The 20,037-nt window shown below is 44.7% G+C and overlaps 1 protein-coding gene across 1 annotated transcript in view; it reads left to right on the plus strand.

The window, feature by feature from the left end:
- The first annotated feature begins 1,088 nt into the window (after window positions 1-1,088).
- LOC126183845 (ionotropic receptor 25a) overlaps window positions 1,089-20,037 on the plus strand; it is a 442,093-nt gene continuing 423,144 nt past the window's right edge. Inside the window, exon 1 of the mRNA XM_049926116.1 lies at window positions 1,089-1,188. The gene's annotated coding sequence lies outside the window, so the exon portion shown is untranslated. The remainder of the gene's footprint in view (window positions 1,189-20,037) is intronic.

Below are 20,037 nucleotides of genomic sequence, written 5' to 3' on the forward strand. Positions count from 1 at the left end.
AGCAGCTGAACGGAATGGAAAGTGTCTTGAAAGGAGGGTATAAGGTGAACATCAACAAAAGCAAAACGAGGATAATGGAATGTAGTCGGGTGATGCTGAGGGAATTAGATTAGGAAATGAGACACTTAAAGTAATAAAGGAGTTTTGCTATTTGGGGAGCAAAACAACTGATGATGGTCGAAGTAGAGAGGATATAAAATGTAGACTGGCAATGGCAAGGAAAGCGTTTCTGAAGAAGAGAAATTTGTTAACATCGAGTATAGATTTAAGTGTCAGGAAGTCGTTTCTAAAAGTATTTGTATGGAGTGTAGCCATGTGTGGAAGTGAAACGTGGACGATAAATAGTTTAGACAAAAAGAGAATAGAAGCTTTCGAAATGTGGTGCTACAGAAGAATGCTGAAGGTTATATGGGTAGATCACATAACTAATGAAGAGGTACTGAATGGATTTGGGGAGAAGAGAAATTTTTGGCACAACTTTACTAGAAGAAGGGATCGGTTCGTAGGACATATTCTGATGCATCAAGGGATCACCAATTTAGTATTGGAGGGCAGCGCGGAGGCTAAACATCGTAGAGGGAGACCAAGAGATGAATACACTAAACAGATTCAGAAGGATGTAGGTTGCAGTAGGTACTGGGAGATGAAGAGGCTTGCACAGGATAGAGTAGCATGGAGAGCTGCATCAAACCAGTCTCTGGACTGAAGACCACAACAACAACAATATGCCCTCGACATAAGACGAACACTAAATGATGTATAATAAGTACATACTAAATGTCTGAGACTGTAAACAGTCATTAAAAGCAGTCAAATCGCTTTTTTACTTTTTTGTGCAGTGTGTGGTTCCGCGCCAGCAACTGCAGTAAATGATACCGGCAAAACAGCGCTCCATATGGCATGTGACGGCTGAAAGTAGCAACGTGACATTTATCAACCGCCCACCGTTTTAGCGAGCTGGCGTTACCATCGATCACCGGTTTGTTGTGCTTCGGGAGCTGCACACATTGGTCGCGTCCCATTTCGTGACGCGCGCGCCGCCAAGACAGTTCATCGATAAGCGAGCTCGTCCGGCCGGCAGCTGACCACGGCCGGCCCACCGAGGAAGGTGAAGGCAGGGCCGCGTCCGAGCTCCCTGCAGACGGTCGGCCCGCACGCCTCCTCGCCTGGACGGCGTTGCTCACTAAGGTAAGTGGTGTACTGTCAGAGGAAAGCAGTCGAATAGCTCCACATCGACGGGCACTGACTGCTCCTAAATGGAGGAGACATCGAAGCTAAACGAAGTAAGGAATACTGTGAATTGCGGCTCTGGCTACTTAGAACCGGCTACTGAAACTGGAAAAAGTCTGCAGCTGTTGGTTTAGTCACTCTTTCTATAGAACCTATAAGATAGTTATTATGTTAAGAGCAGTCAGAACGTTTTATCAGACAACTGAACTCTTAAGTGAATTCCTACTGTGCATGTTGACCGATCAACCAGCTAGTCTTAGATTATGTAATCAGCTGTAATGAAGTAAAGCGGTTCTTAATCCGAAGTTTTTACCGCTAATGGTCGTATTGTAGGTGGAATACCCTTTCCTCTTTTCCATCTGGGAACTGGCTCAGCCAGGCAGCTACAGAAGGACTTAACGCTTTAGTGTGCAGTGTGAACTACTGCATAATTTATCATACACGCAAAGCATAGACAGAAGTGACAGTAACTATAAGTATGGCTGTTGGTTAGAAGTATATCCGATAGCTAATTAAGCTATCAGCTGTGTACCAGTTTCTCTCCAGGGCCTTAAAAAAATCGCCTACTTCTGATCAGAAATTGGCACATCTCTCGTATTTTACTAACGTTGTATGTGTCCTTGAACTATATGATTTCCTGCTCCCCTGAAAGTAACTCCGCTTCTTTTCCACTTGAATGTGTTACACAGTTCTATAATGGCGTCTTATCACTTAATGAAAGCCAATATCGCAAATATTGATTTACTTAAAAATGATGATCGGTTTCGACCTTTATGTCGGCCGTCTTCAGATTTGGTTCAAATGGTTCAAATGGCTCTGAGCACTATGGGACTCAACTGCTGAGGTCATTAGTCCCCTAGAACTTAGAACTAGTTAAACCTAACTAACCTAAGGACATCACAAACATCCATGCCCGAGGCAGGATTCGAACCTGCGACCGTAGCGGTCTTGCGGTTCCAGACTGCAGCGCCTTTAACCGCACGGCCACTTCGGCCGGCTCTTCAGATTTACGGTACCATATGACTGAAGTCGGCGGTGCACAGAACACACACACATCACATGACCGTTTACTCCACGCTTTTAGCATTTTCAAGGCTGCGGTTCCTTACGTACTGGTTTCTTTTGTTAGTTAGTCGACTTGCGAAGAAGAACTCTAATGAGGCAATGGCTCTGAGCACTATGGGGCTCAACATCTTAGGTCATAAGTCCCCTAGAACTTAGAACTACTTAAACCTAACTAACCTAAGGACATCACACACACCCATGCCCGAGGCAGGATTCGAACCTGCGACCGTAGCAGTCCCGCGGTTCCGGACTGCAGCGCCAGAACCGCTAGACCACCGCGGCCGGCGAACTCTAATGAGGAACATGACGCGGGCTGACAACCTAGAAGATTATTCCTTCAGTGACAAAGACGACGAAAACTTTTAGATTTATATTTTCTTACATCGTTTGTTTCTTAAATCATTTTCATGAGAAAGAAAACCAGACATCCTTGCTGTTGCCTTCAACTGCTTTAATCTTCTCCTTGTAAATGAATCACTTTGTCCTATAGGGAGAAACAGAAGTTTACGCCAAGTTATTCTTTATGGTCACCAACGAATTCAAACATTTTATTTGTAGATTCCATCTTAAATAAGACTCAGTGCCTGTTTCTTCCGCCACCTATCAACTAAAGGATCTATGTGTTTCAAAATAGCATGTTACATTACGTAACGCCAATGACGACTATCTTGAAAAATGGTATTTTTAAATAGACGAACAGGTTCAACCTTTCGACCTTGTTACACGAGTTCCTTTTACTACCTGATATGGACCACCATACACCTTTTCCAATTGTTATCTAACGTGGGTCATCGTGACTATACAACTTCACACTGTTTTAGTCAAAGGTTTCATCAGCATTAGAAGTAACGATATACGATATTTCAGTACAGCTCTTCATTGTGAAGATCACGCGGAAAACATAAACGGTAAGAGATCGTGTCATTTTCCTGCAACATAGGGAGCATAATTAAATATATAAGATTAATTTATATTTTGAAATCAATTCTGCTGATTACTTTCCTATACCTTCGGGTTTCTCCCATAGAGTAACAATACCTATGGAGAGTGTTTAAAGGCACTGAACATAATTTTTGTCGACAGCGTACTGTCTGCAAACGTCACATGTGACGTAAGATTTGCTCATAAGCGGTCCACAGATTGTGAATGTCGTTACATCGCAAGTACAGATAGACATTGTTCAAAAATATTGTGAATTCTGTTCATGCGTTTCATCGGCATCTTAATAATTTGCATTCGATATCTGGAACGAACTTGGCTTAAAGTTTTTATTCACGCATGCTTGACGTTTGCATATTTTGAATCCACATATTATAAGATATCACACTAAATATTTAGAAGGAAAAAATATGTAATAAATAAGACCTATATGCATTTTTCTGAAATCTTACATAGTAACCACTTTTCCCAACCTAACGAAGTAAAGCGGACAGTGCGGACGTACATACTTATAGAGTGGGTGTCAATCCTCTTTCAGCTGAAGTAACGCCACCAACTTCGCGACTTCCTTTAAGTGCAAACACTTTGCTGTTCTTGCACTGAACTGTCGGTGTTTTAATCTACACTGACGGAAAAAGTCGCAACACCAAAAAATTATTAATGTAGAGTAATAAAATTTCGGGAATATATTTCCCTAGGTACCGTACTTAAGTGACTAACTGCAGGCTCACAAGTTAATGTAAGCGCAACATAAGCCATTGCTAATGTGAAGTGCTGGTACATTACCAACCTGTGTAACCGCCAGAATGTAGAATGGAAACATGCAAACGTGCATGCATTGTTTTGTGCAGGTGCCAGAAGTCAGTTTGTGGGGCGGAGTTCCATGCTTGTTGCATTTGGTCGGTCAATACAGAGACGGTTAATGCTTTTTGTGAATGGTGCTGGAGATTTCGTCCAAAGACGTCCAGTGTGTGCTCGATTGGAGACAGGTATAGTGATCGAGCAGGCAGAGGCAACATGTCGACGCTCTGTAGAGCATGTTGGGTTACAACAGTGGTATGTGGGGGAGCGTTATCCTGTTGGAAGAGAACCCCTGGAATGCTGTTTATGAACGGCAGCACAACAGGTCTAATGCCCAGGCTCCTGCTGTCATACGAAATCTCACCCCAGACCATAACTCCAGGTGCAGGTCTATTGTGTCTAGCATACAGACAGGTTGAGTGAGGTCCTCAACTGGCCACCATCTAGCCCACACACGGCCATCATTGGAACTGAGGCGAACCAGCTTTCATCAGAAAAGATGACAGAACTCCAACCTGCCCTCCAATGAGCTTTCGCTTGACACCACTGAAGTCGCAGATGGCGGTGGTTTGGGGCCAGTGGAATGCACGCTGCAGGGCGTTTGGTTCGAAGCTGTCCTTGAAGTAACCGATTTGCGATTTGTAACAGTTCTTGTGTCACTGTGTTGCCAAGTGCTGCTCAAATTCCTGCTGCATATGCAGTAAGATGCGACAGAGCCATAAGCCAAACACGATGCTCTTCCCTTTTGGCAGTGCCCCATTGGCATCCGGAGTCTGGTCTTCTTGCGACCGTACTGTCTCGTGACAACCACTGCCAGCAATAGCGTGCAGTGGCTACATTCCTGCCAAGTCTTTCTGCAATATCGCAGAAGGAAAATCTAGCTTCATGTAGCTCTGTTAACACGACATATTTCAAACTCTGTGAGGTGTTGATAACGGCCGGCCGCTGTGGCCGAGCGGTTCTAGGCGCTTCAGTCGGGAACCGCGCTGCTGCTACGGTCGCAGATTCGAATCCTGCCTCGGGCGTGGATGTGTGTGAAGTCCTTAGGTTAGTTAGGTTTAAGTAGTTCTAGGTCTAGGGGACTGATGACCTCAGATGTTAAGTCCCATAGTGCTTACAGCCATTTGAACCATTTGCTGATAATGGCCCTTGAAAAACCTTGACTAACATCAACTCACCACATCCAATCTCAGAGGCAACTAATGCACACGACCCTTACAGCGTGTATTTAAAGCATACCTGATTTGCATCCTCAAAGTGGCGCTATTGGGGCCACTCTTAGGCGACTGGAACGAAATTTGAATAGTCATAAACTGTCGTTTATGTCGCACAGTTCCTCCTTGGTGTTGTGATTATTTTCCGTCAGTGTACATTAGAAACGTGCCGAGCAGAGTGAAATTATTTTTCTTGCACTATTTTAAGGATACCGGAAAACATGGGTACGTTGTTAAGAGCTTATTCTCTAGTCATCTAGGTAGGATTCGTAAGACTAATATTACGGTGCTGCCTGCCTGCCTCCTGCGACTCTTTGTTAAAACGATGTGCTATTTTGGGTCACTCTGTCAGCTATCTCCGCAGACCGTTCACTGTAAGTCCATAAAATCGCCTTCCCATTTCAAAAATATTATCCAGGATTTCGCGTTTTAAGCCTCCTATAATATTTCTACAACCGACCTCATCTCAAATTTTTGCTATAACTCTTCTTTTCAGTGTGTTACGTAGAACATGAAATGACTTTGCTCCTGAAGAAGACGACATCTTATCACTCTTTACTGGCTCAGTCGCATTTTCCATCGCAGGAGTGTACCATGTTTGTTGCTCCGATTTCTAGTCATGATGTCCTATTACCTGAAACAATACTGAGCGACGGCAGCAGACTGTTTTCAATTGATTTTTTTATTAGGCCGAATACGAGGGTTGCAGCTTTAATGGTACCAACTACTTATTTACAACTTTACAAAATAAACAGGTTTCAAAGATTTATTGTCCTTCAGAGTAGTCATTATTATTGTGTACAAACCGTTCCAGAGATGTGGAACTCGTAGGATACCCTTAGCACCGCCAGTTGTGTTGATAGTTTCGAGTGGAGCAGTCTGTTCATCGGAATCCCTGTAGTTGCGAAGCCGATGCCACGAAGTGATTCCTTCAGTTTAGATACGCATACTGTCAAGATTGTTTAGCGTATGCTGCTGAAGTTATGCTGGGAATCCCTTATACATCTTCCATACAGTCCCGATCTCTGCCCATGTTATTCCCATATTTTTGGAGCCCTGGAGAAAGACATTCGTGGTTGTCTGTCTGCTTCAGACGAGAGGTGCACGCTTGGGTTCAATCACGCTTCCACAGGCAACATCGAAAATTTTTATGTGAAGGCAATGACCGTCTTGTCTCACAATGGGATAAATGTATTAACAGTTGTTACAAGGCGTTCTATGCCCAAACTGTCCTACGACCTATTTTATAAATCAATATGCACATCACAATAGTCAGTACAGTCGATTCTTTATCGCTGTGTGATAACTGCACATAACATTCAATACTGCCAATGATTGCACAGCTAATTACGTCTTGTTTTCCCTTTCTTCTTGTTATGGTGAGCGCGTCATGTTATTTTCGGCAGCCTTGGGAGCTTTCTCAGCCGGCTCATGATATCGAAGTTAGCTGAGAAGAAGTGGGGAGTCATGTACTTGGTGCTGGTACTTGTTCATCGCTGTAGTCAGCTCCCCCCCCCCCCCCCCCCCCCAAAGCAGGTAAAGCATAGAGAATATTCACTGCATCCCGTCTTCGCCCTGCAGGTGCGCAGAGGACGGCCTGCGTTTCGTAAAATCTGCATTGCATAAAAGGTTGTAGGTATGAACTATAGCCTTGGAACAAGTGGCTGGACAGAAAAATAGCATATCACGAAACTGTAATGCCGATAGGAGAGGAGAAATCCTTTCTGGAGAGAATAAAATCTGAAAAGCCAGATGTAGCACTTAGAACTTGAGGCCGCAGGAGGGGCCACTGTTCATGGCCATGCTGCAAAGGAATATCCTTTTAAATCCAAGTAACAGGGACTTTGATTGGCTCACAGTAATCATTTCTGAATAATGTGTACTTTCCCAAGCACGTCTTCATGCAAGCATTTTGGTTGGTCGTGGCTAGAAATCAGCCACGAAGTGGGGAAACATTTTCTGCCTTCCCTCCCATGACAGACCACTATTGGTTGACTGTGATAAAATCTCTGAGAGTAAGAATTTTTTAAACTTATTTATAGTGCTGTTATTGGTCAGAACTTGCAAGGTCTGCTGTAATGGGCCTGCAACACTCCTACACTGGCAGATCCAGCCCAGTTTCGGACAGTAAAAGTCAGAGGGCACTTGCTGTGAGGAGATAAATGAGTACACACTTGCTTCAGGCAAATCGGGAGTACACTTCACTTTAGGCAGCCACATAGAGATGTTCAGATGTCCCTGTGTTAGAGCTGAGTTCAGAGGACAAGGCTGGACTAAGAATTTCCAGCAATTACTGTCACCGTCTTCCACACACAATTCGTTAAGGAATGGTAAGCATGGGCCATCGATGCAATCACTGAGCAAAGGGGCAATATGTGGCTGGATAATTTATATCAGGGTTCATTTGCGCAGCTTTAACGTTCGCGGCCACGTAATTACTACCATCATACCCTTTGGCGATTTTGTTAGTGTTTTCATTTGTTTTCCTTAAACCATTAACCATTTTCCGAGTAACTGTCTATATCCGCATTACAGTTTCGTGTTATGCTTTTTTTCTGTCCAGCCACTTGTTCCAAGGCTATAGTTCATACTTACAACCTTTTATATATTTATTAACTGTTTACATGCTTAATTGAGTGGGTAAATCATTTGTTCAGTGTTTTATGGTGATAATTTGTTCACTGTCTTATGGTGGTAATTTGTTCAATGTCTTATGGTGGTAAATCAAATTCTTATAGCGAGCTTTACTTTCCTTTTATAGTCAGATGAGCCCCAACATTAATATACACATGTGAGATCTGGTACCGGTACTTTTATGTATAATTGGGCCAACCCCAAGTAGTTTTCCTTCAATAACACGTTATCCATTGTGCAACATCGTTTCTCTTAAATTTGCGTGATCTTCTTAGTAGAAGCTTCCTTTCCCTGTAGTTCACCAGGACTCGGACTTCAGCATCTTACAAAGAACCCCTTGAGTGCGAGGTCACAAGGTAGGCCAATGATATTTACGACATTCGACTCCCCACACATTGTCTACCATGCAGCCACAACATAGGCTGCTAATGGCAACAAGGAATGGGACTGGAGGTATCCAGTGGTAAGCATAGCATGAGGCTATAGAGTGTAGCTGGACTGCTTAGTTGACGAGTAACTCACTACAGTGCTAGAGGTATTGTTAAAGGAGAGCAATGGCAACGATAAATAAACCAAACTTTGCATTATATCTACAACAGCAGTTGCTGAAGTTGACATCTCGTCAGAAAGGAACCCAAGGAATTTCGCAGAGCAAGAAAGAAGTGTCAGATAAAATATTAAATATTTTGCGTTTCTGCAATATGAGTCAGTGGAATGTGTGGTATCGTATACGCTCGACTGTGCGGACAATGCACATGAGGAGTACAATGATGACAATACCTGCTTACCAAGTGAAAGTGATATTAAAACAGGTCTCGAGCCATGTAGTCTATCATCCTTGTCATACAGGGAGCCACAAATCCAGTCTCTACTGAAAGTAGTAAAGGACAATCGTTGTCCAAGGAGCGGGTACTGAACATAATTACGTGCATGAAACGTCATCAGAAGCATCGCAAAAAAAAAGAACAGATTTCGAATACGTTTGCAGCAATCTGGCCGTGTAGTGCATCAGAAAAACTACGGATATTCAAGGCAGAACAAGGCACACGCATTGCAAAAACTGAAGTTTGCGCGTTTCAAGGACGTTCGCTACAATTTACAGGATGTGCTACGGTGACCTGCTACGGTATGCACATCAAATGGCGCGCAACGTACACTGAAGAGCCAAAGAAACTGGTACACCTGACTAATATCGTGCAGGGCCCCCGCGACCACGCAGAAGTGACGCAACACGACTTGACATGGACTCGACTAATGTCTGGAGTAGTGCTGGAGGGAACAGATGCCATGCATCCGTCGGAATGCACAATGGACATGAATGGATGCAGGTGATCAGACAGCAGCATGCTTAGTACGTGTCACCTGTCAGAGTCGTATATACACGTATCAGAGGTCCCATATCAATCCAACTGTACATGCCCCACACATTACAGAGCCTCCACCAGCTTGAACAGTCACCTGCTGACTTGTATGGCCAGTGAATTCATGAGGTTGTCGCCATACCCGTACACGTCCATCCACTCTCCACTATGTACAATTTGAAACGAGAGTCGTTCGACTAGGCATGTTTCCAGTCATCAACAACCCAATGTTGCTGTTGACGGGTCCAGGCGAGACGTAAAGCTTTCTGTCGTGCAGTCATCAAGGATACACGAGTGGGCCTTCGGCTCCAAAGGCCCATATCGATGATGTTTCGTTGAATGGTTCGCACGCTGACAATTGGTGATGGCCGACCATTAGAATCTGCAGCAATTTGCGGAAGGACTGCACTTCTGTCACGTTGAAAGATTATCTTCAATCGTCATTAGTCTCGTTCTTGTAGGATCTTTTCCCAGCAGCAGCGATGTGGGAGATTTGATGTTTTACCGGATTCCTGATATTCACGGTACACTCGTGAAATGGTAGTACAGGAAAATCCCCACTTCATCACTACATCGGAGATGCTGTGTCCCATCGCTCGTGCACCGACTATAACGCTACGTTCATTCACTTAAATCTTGATAACCTACCATTGTAGCAGCAGCAACCAATCTAACAACTGCGCCAGACACTTGTTGTCTTATATAAGCGTTGTCGATCACAACCCCGTATTCTGCCTGTTTACATATCTCTGTATTTGAATATGCATACCTGTAACAGTTTCTTTGGTGCTGCAGTGTAGATCAAATAAAGCGTCAACTTGACCATGCACGGCAAACTGCGGAATCGGCCCGAAAATTTGTGGATGAGATAAACAAAGATATCCCATCGGTTAGCAAGGCATTTGTTTTCAACTCCGATCAGCTGGGATCTGAAGAGGAAATGCATATGGAAGGAACCCTGGAAATTAAAAGTACCAAGATACAAGGCTATTACAAATGATTGAAGGGATTTCATAAATTCACTGTAGCTCCATTCATTGACATATGGTCACAACACACTACAGATACGTAGAAAAACTCATAAAGTTTTGTTCGGCTGAAGCCGCACTTCAGGTTTCTGCCGCCAGAGCGCTCGAGAGCGCAGTGAGACAAAATGGCGACAGGAGCCGAGAAAGCGTATGTCGTGCTTGAAATGCACTCACATCAGTCAGTCATAACAGTGCAACGACACTTCAGGACGAAGTTCAACAAAGATCCACCAACTGCTAACTCCATTCGGCCGTGGTATGCGCAGTTTAAAGCTTCTGGATGCCTCTGTAAGGGGAAATCAACGGGTCGGCCTGCAGTGAGCGAAGAAACGGTTGAACGCGTGCGGGCAAGTTTCACGCGTAGCCCGCGGAAAATTGGCTCATGCCACAACTGGAGACCGACAGCGCCGACTTCATCTTTCATCAGGATGGTGCTCGACCGCACATCCATCATGATGTTCAGCATTTCTTAAACAGGAGATTGGAAAACCGATGGATCGGTCGTGGTGGAGATCATGATCAGCAATTCATGTCATGGCCTCCACGCTCTCCCGACTTAACCCCATGCGATTTCTTTCTGTGGGGTTATGTGAAAGATTCAGTGTTTAAACCTCCTCTACCAAGAAACGTGCCAGAACTGCGAGATCGCATCAACGATGCTTTCGAACTCATTGATGGGGACATGCTGCGCCGAGTGTGGGAGGAACTTGATTATCGGCTTGATGTCTGCCGAATCACTAAAGGGGCACATATCGAACATTTTTGAATGCCTAAAAAAACTTTTTGAGTTTTTGTATGTGTGTGCAAAGCATTGTGAAAATATCTCAAATAATAAAGGTATTGTAGAGCTGTGAAATCGCTTCAATCATTTGTAATAACCCTGTATAACATCAATGCGGTGACGCTTTTGTATACAATTACGTCGGCTGTTAATCTGGGTGGTAAACTGGTTGGAAAGCTATTTATTGTACTGAGAGAAGTTGGAGGTTCTCTGCTCCCCTGCAATTCTTTCTCGTGTGCGTGATCTTGCAAGGGCGGAAAGGAATATTTGTGCCACAGCAAACAAGAATGGGAAAATGGGCGTAAGATAACTACAGCTATGGTATAAGCAGTAGTTTTGGCTAATAGGTGCTCAAAATAACTTCTTTTGCTGGATTCCTGGTGTACGTGTAAAAATCATACTCCCATAGAGTAAACCATCCGCCCTGAAAAGTTTGTGAGATTGCAACACATACTACCGGAAACAAACAAAACGAACAAGCTTCTTCCGAACAGGCGTGAGGGCCCAACGGTACCGACCGGCCTCCGTATCATCCTCAGCCATTCGACGTCACCGGATGCGGATACGGACGGCCACGTGGTCAACACACCGCTCTCCCGGCCGTCATCAGTTGTCGTGACCGGTACTGCTGCTACTTCTCAGTCAAGTAACTTCTCAGTTGGTCTCACAAGAGCTGAGTGCACCACGCTTGCCAACAGCACTCGCCAGACCCAGATGGTGATCCATCCAAGTGCTAGCCAAGACCGACAACGCTTAACTTCGGTGATCTGACGGGAACTGTGTAAGTATTGCGGGAAGGCCATTGGCATACCACCTGGAACCACTGCACATATCCATCTTTTGGATATTTGTTTTTTCCGCATTACCTGCAGCTACGTTTAAAGGATAGCCAGTTTCGCGATAAACTTCACGGCAGATTGTTTCACATTCGAATGCATGCCATTATACGATAACGTTGGAAGCTGAAGGAGTGAATTAAAATTTGTGCTGCAGTCGGGACTCGAACCACTATGGAAGTGGCGTGGATCTGCTAGGGGTGATCAAATTCCCTGGAAAATTCATTTCAGTGAGTCCAAATATGCATTTCAAGGAGTTAATAGCGATGCTGGCTTTAGTCAGGTGCTACAATATGATTATCAGGTGGTGGTGGTGGTAATGGAGCTCAGGCGACTTCGCAAATGGTCAAATGTCATCAAGCTAAGCAAAGCACCATGGTAAGCTTCACAAGACACCATCCAGGAAATGCTGCCAGATCTGGGCTGCATTCCGAAGACTGAATGTCATGAACATTCTTTCAAACAATCCAAACAGTGTGACAATGGCTTTTGTGTGAATGTCTGCAGGTGCCTTAAGAATCTGTGTCAATGTCTTCATGCAGCCAGTTGTGCTAAATACACTCTGAGAAATAAACGCACCACAGAGGAATTATCCAAATGGAAATCGGTAGATGTGATGTACAAGTATAAAAAGCAAATTATGACAATTTGAGAAAAGGTGGACGATTTACTCAGGAGAAAGAGCTTCACAAATTGAAGATGCCAATAACGTGTTGGTCCACATCTGGCCCATATGCAAGCAGATATTTTGATTGGCATTGATTGACAGAGTTGTTGGATGTCGTCCTGAGGGATATTGTGACAAATTCTGTCCAATTGACGCATTACATGATCAAGATGCTGAGCTGGTTGCAGGGCCCTGCCCAAACGTCCTCCATTGAAACGAGGGTTGGGGGGGGGGGGGGGGGGGTAGATCTGGTGACCTCGCTGGCCAAGACAGAATTTAGCAAGCACGAATGCAAGCAGTAGAAACTCTTACCATGCATTATATTCCTGAAATGTAAGCACAAGATGGCTTGCCACTATAACGTAAGGATGCCAAGGATGAGCACCAAAGGTAGTCTGCTATGAAAAGAAATGACACATCAGATCACCACTCCTGGTTGTCAGGCTGTATGGCGGGTGACAGTCAGGTTGGTATCCCACTACTATTTGAGGCATCTCAGGACACGTCTTTGGCCAGGAATCTCATTGAATGGACTACAGTTGTCTTCTGTAATGAGTCCCGCTTCGAACTGTGCCCCAATGAACTGCGAATACATATCTGGAGATGCCTGAGACAGAGGGGGCTACCAACCTGATTGTCACTCACCTTATGGCCAAACAACTAGGAGTGATGGTCTGGAGTACTATTACTTTTCCTAACAGGCCCACTTTGTTTGTCATCCATAACGCCCTTATAGCACAGCGGTATGTCGACGATATCCTATGCACCATTTTGTTGCCTTTCATAGCAAGCCATTCTAGTTGTACATTTCAGCAAGATAATGCCCGACCACAAACGACGAAAGTTTGTACTGCTCGCCTTCGTTGCCAAACCCTGTCTTGGCCAGCAAGATCGCCGGATCTCTCCCCAGTTGTAAACAGTTAGAACATTATGGGCAGGGCCCTTCAACCATCTCAAGATTTTGATGATTTAACGCGCCAATTGGACAGAATTTGACACAATATCCCTCAAGAGGACATCCAACAACTCTGTCAATCAATGCCAAACCGAATAACTGCTTGCATATGGGTCAGAGCTGGACCAACATGTTATTGGCTTCTTCAGTTTGTGAAGCTATTTCTCTTGTATAAATCGTCCGCCTTGGCCAGCCGGAGTGGCCGAGGGGTTCTAGGCGCTACAGTCTGGAACCGCGCGACCGCTACGGTCACAAGTTCGAATCCTGCCTCGGGCATGGATGTGCGTGATGTCCTTAGGTTAGTTAGGTTTAAGTAGTACTAAGTTCTAGGGGACTGATGACCTCAGAAGTTAAGTCCCATAGTGCTCAGAACCATTTGAACCATTTTTCTGAAATTGTAATCTTTTTTTGTCTGTGTATGTACATCATTTGAATAATTCCTTCGTGTTTAATCATTTGTTCGTTTCTAAGTGTATAATGGATCCCACTAAGAAGTGGTTGAAGTCCTGCACATGCAGTACTAGACACCAGTCTGTCACCATTCATGCATTTAAAAGGCAGTCTCCATACGGGTGCCACGATTTGTCTGCCTCGGGGATTAAGTGCAAGGCAGAGGACGATGGCCTTCTCGATGGTCAAATGATGCCTCGTCACAACCTGGCTTTCAACTGAACCTTGGCTTTAGTGAAACAGTGACTGTCTGGGCTAATGTGGAGTGTAGCCGGACCTACAGATCCCTGTGGTTTGTGCCATACGTTTTTATACTAAAATTGTTAGCCCTGTAAGACACAGTGCCTCAGCATTTCTATAGTTGGTCACAAGTCACCACAGACAGCAAGAGATGGGTAGATCAGATGTGGTTGCAATGTGATGAACTGCCGAATGTTTAACTACCCTTGCATCAAATGTGTAACAGTTGGATGAGTGAGCTCCAGAAATTTGGCGACAGTGTTACGATATGGTTTGGAGTACTTCACTGGTTTCATGTTGAGGAAAGTGGCCTACTGCTACTGTCTGGCTATCTTCAAACAAGTCACTGAGTTAATCAGCTGGGCGTTTCTGATGTCAGCTATCAGCTTGTAGTGGTGAAGATAATCGACACCCAGGATCGACTCATTGACATCAACATGCGAGGGAATGTGGAGTGTTGCCTGACGCCGCTCCGTTTTTCGTCCGCTGCAACGCTCCAACAGGTCGTGGTGAGCGGGCGCGGACCGCAGGGGGAACGCTTGGTACTCCAGACCGTAGATGAAAGCCCCAGGAGCGGGTTTAGTGGGCGCGGGCCGCAGAGGGAACACCTAGAACCGCAGCGGACGGAAAACGGAGCAGCAACGCTCCAACAGGTCGCAGGGAATGGGCGCGGACCACAGAGGAAGCGCCTGCAGCCGTTGATGGAGGGGGAAGGCCATAGGCATAAATACTGGACCAGGTCCACTCGAGGAGCAGTCTCAGGTCGCACCTGATGAAGGTCTCGAGCTACGTGACCGAAATATCGTGCAAGTACGACGCTGATATCCGGCAGAACACCCGACAACCCAAGACGTCAGGATGCCAGAGTGTTAGCCAAGCCAAGAACATATGCGTGGTGTTGCCATCTTGGAAGACAGGAATGTCCACAGCATACTCATCTGCATCCACATCAGTACTCTGCAAGCCACGAAGGGTACATATGGTACCACACGGAAGAAGATATAGAAGCAAGAACGTACTTGCTCACCCACAACGTTGAAGTAAACATTCTGTGTCATATTCACTGTACCTTGAATAAGTGGTGCCATGTCAGTCTTACGAGAAGCATCCCCAAAACATCACAGAACTACCTCTGGCCTGAACTATGCTTTTCAGATAATGCCGTTTAATCGTCTCGTTGAGCCATCAGTCTACTCGATACCATGTATCACTTGAAAAGAGCCAAATTAGCTACTGATAGGACCATATTACATGTCTCCTGTCAGCTACTGTCCAGCTTTTGTGTTGTTATGAAAACTGTGGGAGAATATTCATGTTCTGGCCACTTAAGAGCTCAAAAATTAAGGACCATGATGCGTGAACAAAAGAAAAGATGGCAAAGGTGTATCTCCTCAACAAACTGCTAGAAATTCAAATGAAGGTCATTGATGATGCAAAAAATGCAAAAACTGGAAAATGCAATCTTCGTTATAGTAAATTCTGGAGTCAATGGAAAGTTTGTCGAATATGAGGATCTTAATCTGCAGACACTGATGGAAAAAAAATCGCAACACCAGAAAATACTTAATGTAGAGTAATGAAATTTCGGGAATACATTTGTCTAGGTAACGTATTTAAGTGATTAACATTGCAACATCACAAGTTAATGTAAGCGTGAGATGAGCTATTGAAAATGTGATAGCTGATATATTAATAACCGGTGAAACTGCTGGAATGTTGAATGCAAGCATGAAAACATGCATGCATTGTGTTTTACAGGTGCCGGGTGTCAGTTAGTGGGATGGAGTTCAATGCCTGTTGCACTTGGTCGGCCAATACAGTGATGTTTAATGCTGTTTGTGGATGACATTGGAGTTGTCATGCGATGATGTACCATATGTGCTCGATTGGAGGTAGATCTGGTGATCTAGCAGTCCAAGGCAACATGTCAACACTCTGTAGAGAATGCTGGATGACAACAATGGTATGTGGGCGAACGTTATACTGTTGGAAAACATCCCCTGTAATGCTGTTCATGATGTTCATAAATGGCAGCAGAAGAGGTCGAATCATCAGATTGACTTACGAATTTGCAGTGAAGGTGCATGGGATAACCACGAGACTGCTCCAGAAGTCATACGAAAATGCACGCCAGGGCATGTTCCAGGTGCTGGTCCAGTCAATTGCAGGCACTCCACTGGCCTCTTCTAACCAACACACATATATCACTGGCACCCAGGCAGAACCAGCATTCATCAGAAAACACCATGCCGTCCAGTGAGCTCTCGCTTAACATCATTGGTTCAAACAGTGTTGGTTTGGGGTCAGTGGAAGGCACGCTACATGGCGTCTGGCTCGGAGCTGTCCTTGAAGTAACCGATTTGTAACAGTTCGTTGTGTCACAGTGGTGTCAAATGCTGTTCAAATTGCTGCTGCAGATGCAGTACGATGCACCACAACCATACTCCAAACAGAATGGTCTTCCCTCTCCGTAGGGCCACATGGCCATCCAGAGTTCGGCCTTCTTGTGACCACACATCCTCGTGATCACCGCTGCCAGAAATCATGTACAACAGCTAGATTCTGGGCAAGTCTTTCGGCAATATCGCAGAAAGAACATCCAGCTTATCGTAGCCCTATTATATGACCTCGTTCACACTTATTGAGGTGTTGATAATAGTTTAGCTTAGTTTTGAAATGTGAAATAAACAACTCAAGCTGGTATATAGGCTTAAGTCCATGGTTATTAACTAACGTAATGTTATTTTACAGCCTTAAATTTAGCTGTGACCTCCTTCTCAAATTTGGAAACGAAACTTCGCTGACACTTTGTTTTCATGTACCTATGTTATTTAGATAGTTTACTCATAATGGCCTTACCACTACAGTAAGGATAGTGCACACTGACACTCAAATGACACACACGCAGTTTCCCAAGGTGGCTGCCAAGGGTAGCCCAGTCACCAACCGCTGTCATGCACAGCACTACAACAGTGGCACCTGATGTGAATGACATCTTTAGATGGGCATGCACAGGTCTCTGGGGCGCTCAGTTGTTAAATGTGCTCAAGACGTGCAAACTGCTTTCATTGTATTGCTGTTGATTTTACTCCATGACCAATAAGTTGCATTTCTTTTATAACCATGTGTACTAGTTAGAACCCAAGTGGTCACATCGAGGGTCGAACATTCTGTGTTTCGGATTGTGTGGTTTTTCTGCTGTTTGGCTCTCCCATGGAGATCTTATTCCAGTCACTTTTGCAACAACAGCAGGTGAATATGGCCATGCTGGAATTTTTGTTGCCTACATTGACCAAGACTAAGTCGTCGGATATTCATCTGACGCCATTCTTCCGCCCTGATGACTATGCAGAAGATTTAGATGCTAAGGATAAGTGGCTTAGCCAACATTTCATGGCGTTCTGGGTGGTCGACATAGAGGTCTGTAAGGCTCTTTTCTTATCATGGCTACCCCCTCGTATTATAACTTACTATGCCAGTTAGCTACTCGGCAAGAATCAGCATCGCTTCCTTTTGAAAATATGTGTAGGTTTCTATCATCCTATCATCACAAGCATACACAGGTGGTCACTGAGTGTACTGAACTCTACCAGTGTTGCAAACAGTTGCAGCAATCAGATCGAGCATGGACGGCTGGTTCAGCATGACAAAGTCTCAGGAGTCTTACGCAGACATCATGGTCAGAGATGCAATCATTCGTTCAGTCCCAGATAAGAAGGTGAATCAACGTGCCCTTCAGTTAGAAGAAGTTTTAAATACAGCAAAGTCGTTTGGGGTCACCTGTGCCACAGGCCACCAATTAGAAGCTTCGAGTGGTGTCGCCCTTCTTGATAGCGTGCGTCCCCAGCGCATGTAACCTAGAGCACAGAGGAAAGAGGAGGTAGCTGCAGTACAAACAAGCCAACTGGACCGATGCAAACAGAAACGTCATCGACTTTAGGAATACTGAAACCCACTTCCTTCATGCCCATCTTGTTTCCTATAGCTTGAGCGAGAAGCCTGCCCCAGATAGTGGGGTAGTGGACCTCTTGCCATAAAAGTAAAAGAAAGGTTGCGAAGCAGCGGTATGTCAATCTGCACGTCCTCCCCCATACTCTTAGATATTCATACTTTATCGCCGTCTCGTTCGCCGTTGTCTGCTGGCCAGAACAAACTTTTCAGTGAAGTGCAGATGATGTATAAGTCATTAACAATACAAGTTGCATGGGGGCTGGCATGTCGCTACTGCTACTCTACTCAGAGACATACACCAGGCTAGGGTCCCAACCAGTGGTATGCGTCAAGTGCTGACTGGTGAGTTATAAGAAACAACAGATTGTTATTCTTGGCCAATTCAAGGCTGACCCAGTTTACAAGTCAGTTACCCATTCTGTTACATACAGCGTTAGATTGTGTGAACAATTTCACAGCACACATCACCCTCAAACCCTCTGCCTCTCTTCGCTTTTTTCTGCTGCGGCTGGTACCAGTAGCTTTATGTAACCAGTTTAAGACGAAGCTGGATTGGCTTATCATCACTGGGAGTGATTAGAGTGGTTTCCTCAATGGAATCGGCTGCACCCTTAACAATCACAAAGAAGCCATCCAGTCAGCTCTGGCTCTGTGGCAACTTCAAAGTCACTTTTAATGCACAGTCAGTCTTAGACACCAACCCTCTGCTTTTCTTGGAGGACTTACGAAGTTGGCTGGGGATCAATCCTTTTCTAAAATCGACATGGCCAAAGCCTACCTTCAGATTCCAGTGTATGAGGTATCAAAACAGATGCTTGTGGTTCGGCCTCTGTCAGTATCAATGGCTAATGTTTGGAGTCGCCAGTACACCAGCTATCTTTCAAGGTTTTTAGAACAGGTTATCATTGTTGTCTCTCATTTAATTAACTATCTAGATGATTTCGACGTGACAATTGCTACCATGAAGGATCACCTACCTAACCACCATTCTTTGCTACCCTTGAATGTAATCTCACTAATCCCACTTTTTCCGGCCTTTCATTGTTTATTTTGGTCTTGAAATTCCTCCACAGGGCGTGTGACCCCTGCAAAAACATATCGCCATTATTTTGGCTTTACCCCATCCTTGTAATCTACGAGAATTCATGCATTCCTGGGCAAAGTGGCATACTATCATAGGTTTAGTCCCAGAGTGGCTACTTTCTCCCTCTCCCTGAATCTACTGCTTCGGAAAAGGGCTTCTTTCGTTCGTCTGTAGACTGCGAGTGTGTGCCTTTGTGTAGCTTAGAGGTAGTCTTCGCTCTACGACATACCTTGCAACATTTCAACCCAGCAAGCTTGTGGTCCTGGCTAGGAAAGTGTCGCATTATGGTGTGTGGGGTGGTTCTGGCCCATCAACATTCAGAGGGCTCCGGACAGCTTACTGCCTTTACATCTAAAACATTCCACTCAGCTCAGCATCACTATTCCCAGGTGGAAATAGAAACTCTTGCTATCTTATATGCCTTAAAAAAATTTTGTGTTCTTGTGTGTTGCAAAATTTCATTTACTTACCGACCATAAGCTCTTGGTTTCCCTGTTTGTCATGTCAGCGGCCTTACTGTACAAAGCCACTCATCGTCCTCAGCATTGGACTCTGTTCTTGTCCCAGTACAATTACGAGGTCTATTTTTGCTCCACGTCACAACATGTGAATTCAAATGCTCTGTCCTGGTTCTCCTTGTACACATGATGTAACATGGTTGGCATGACTGTGGATAGGCTGAGTGTCAGACTTGCTTCAGAATTTTTATGTATTGCAACAGCGCTTCTCCGCTCTTTGATGACGTTATTCTCCTGTCGACAGAAAGGCTTAACCCATACATCATGGTTTCAGTAGCTCTGC

This window comes from Schistocerca cancellata, chromosome 1 (genome assembly GCF_023864275.1).
Source record: "Schistocerca cancellata isolate TAMUIC-IGC-003103 chromosome 1, iqSchCanc2.1, whole genome shotgun sequence".
Classification (NCBI taxonomy): Eukaryota; Metazoa; Arthropoda; class Insecta; order Orthoptera; family Acrididae; genus Schistocerca; species Schistocerca cancellata.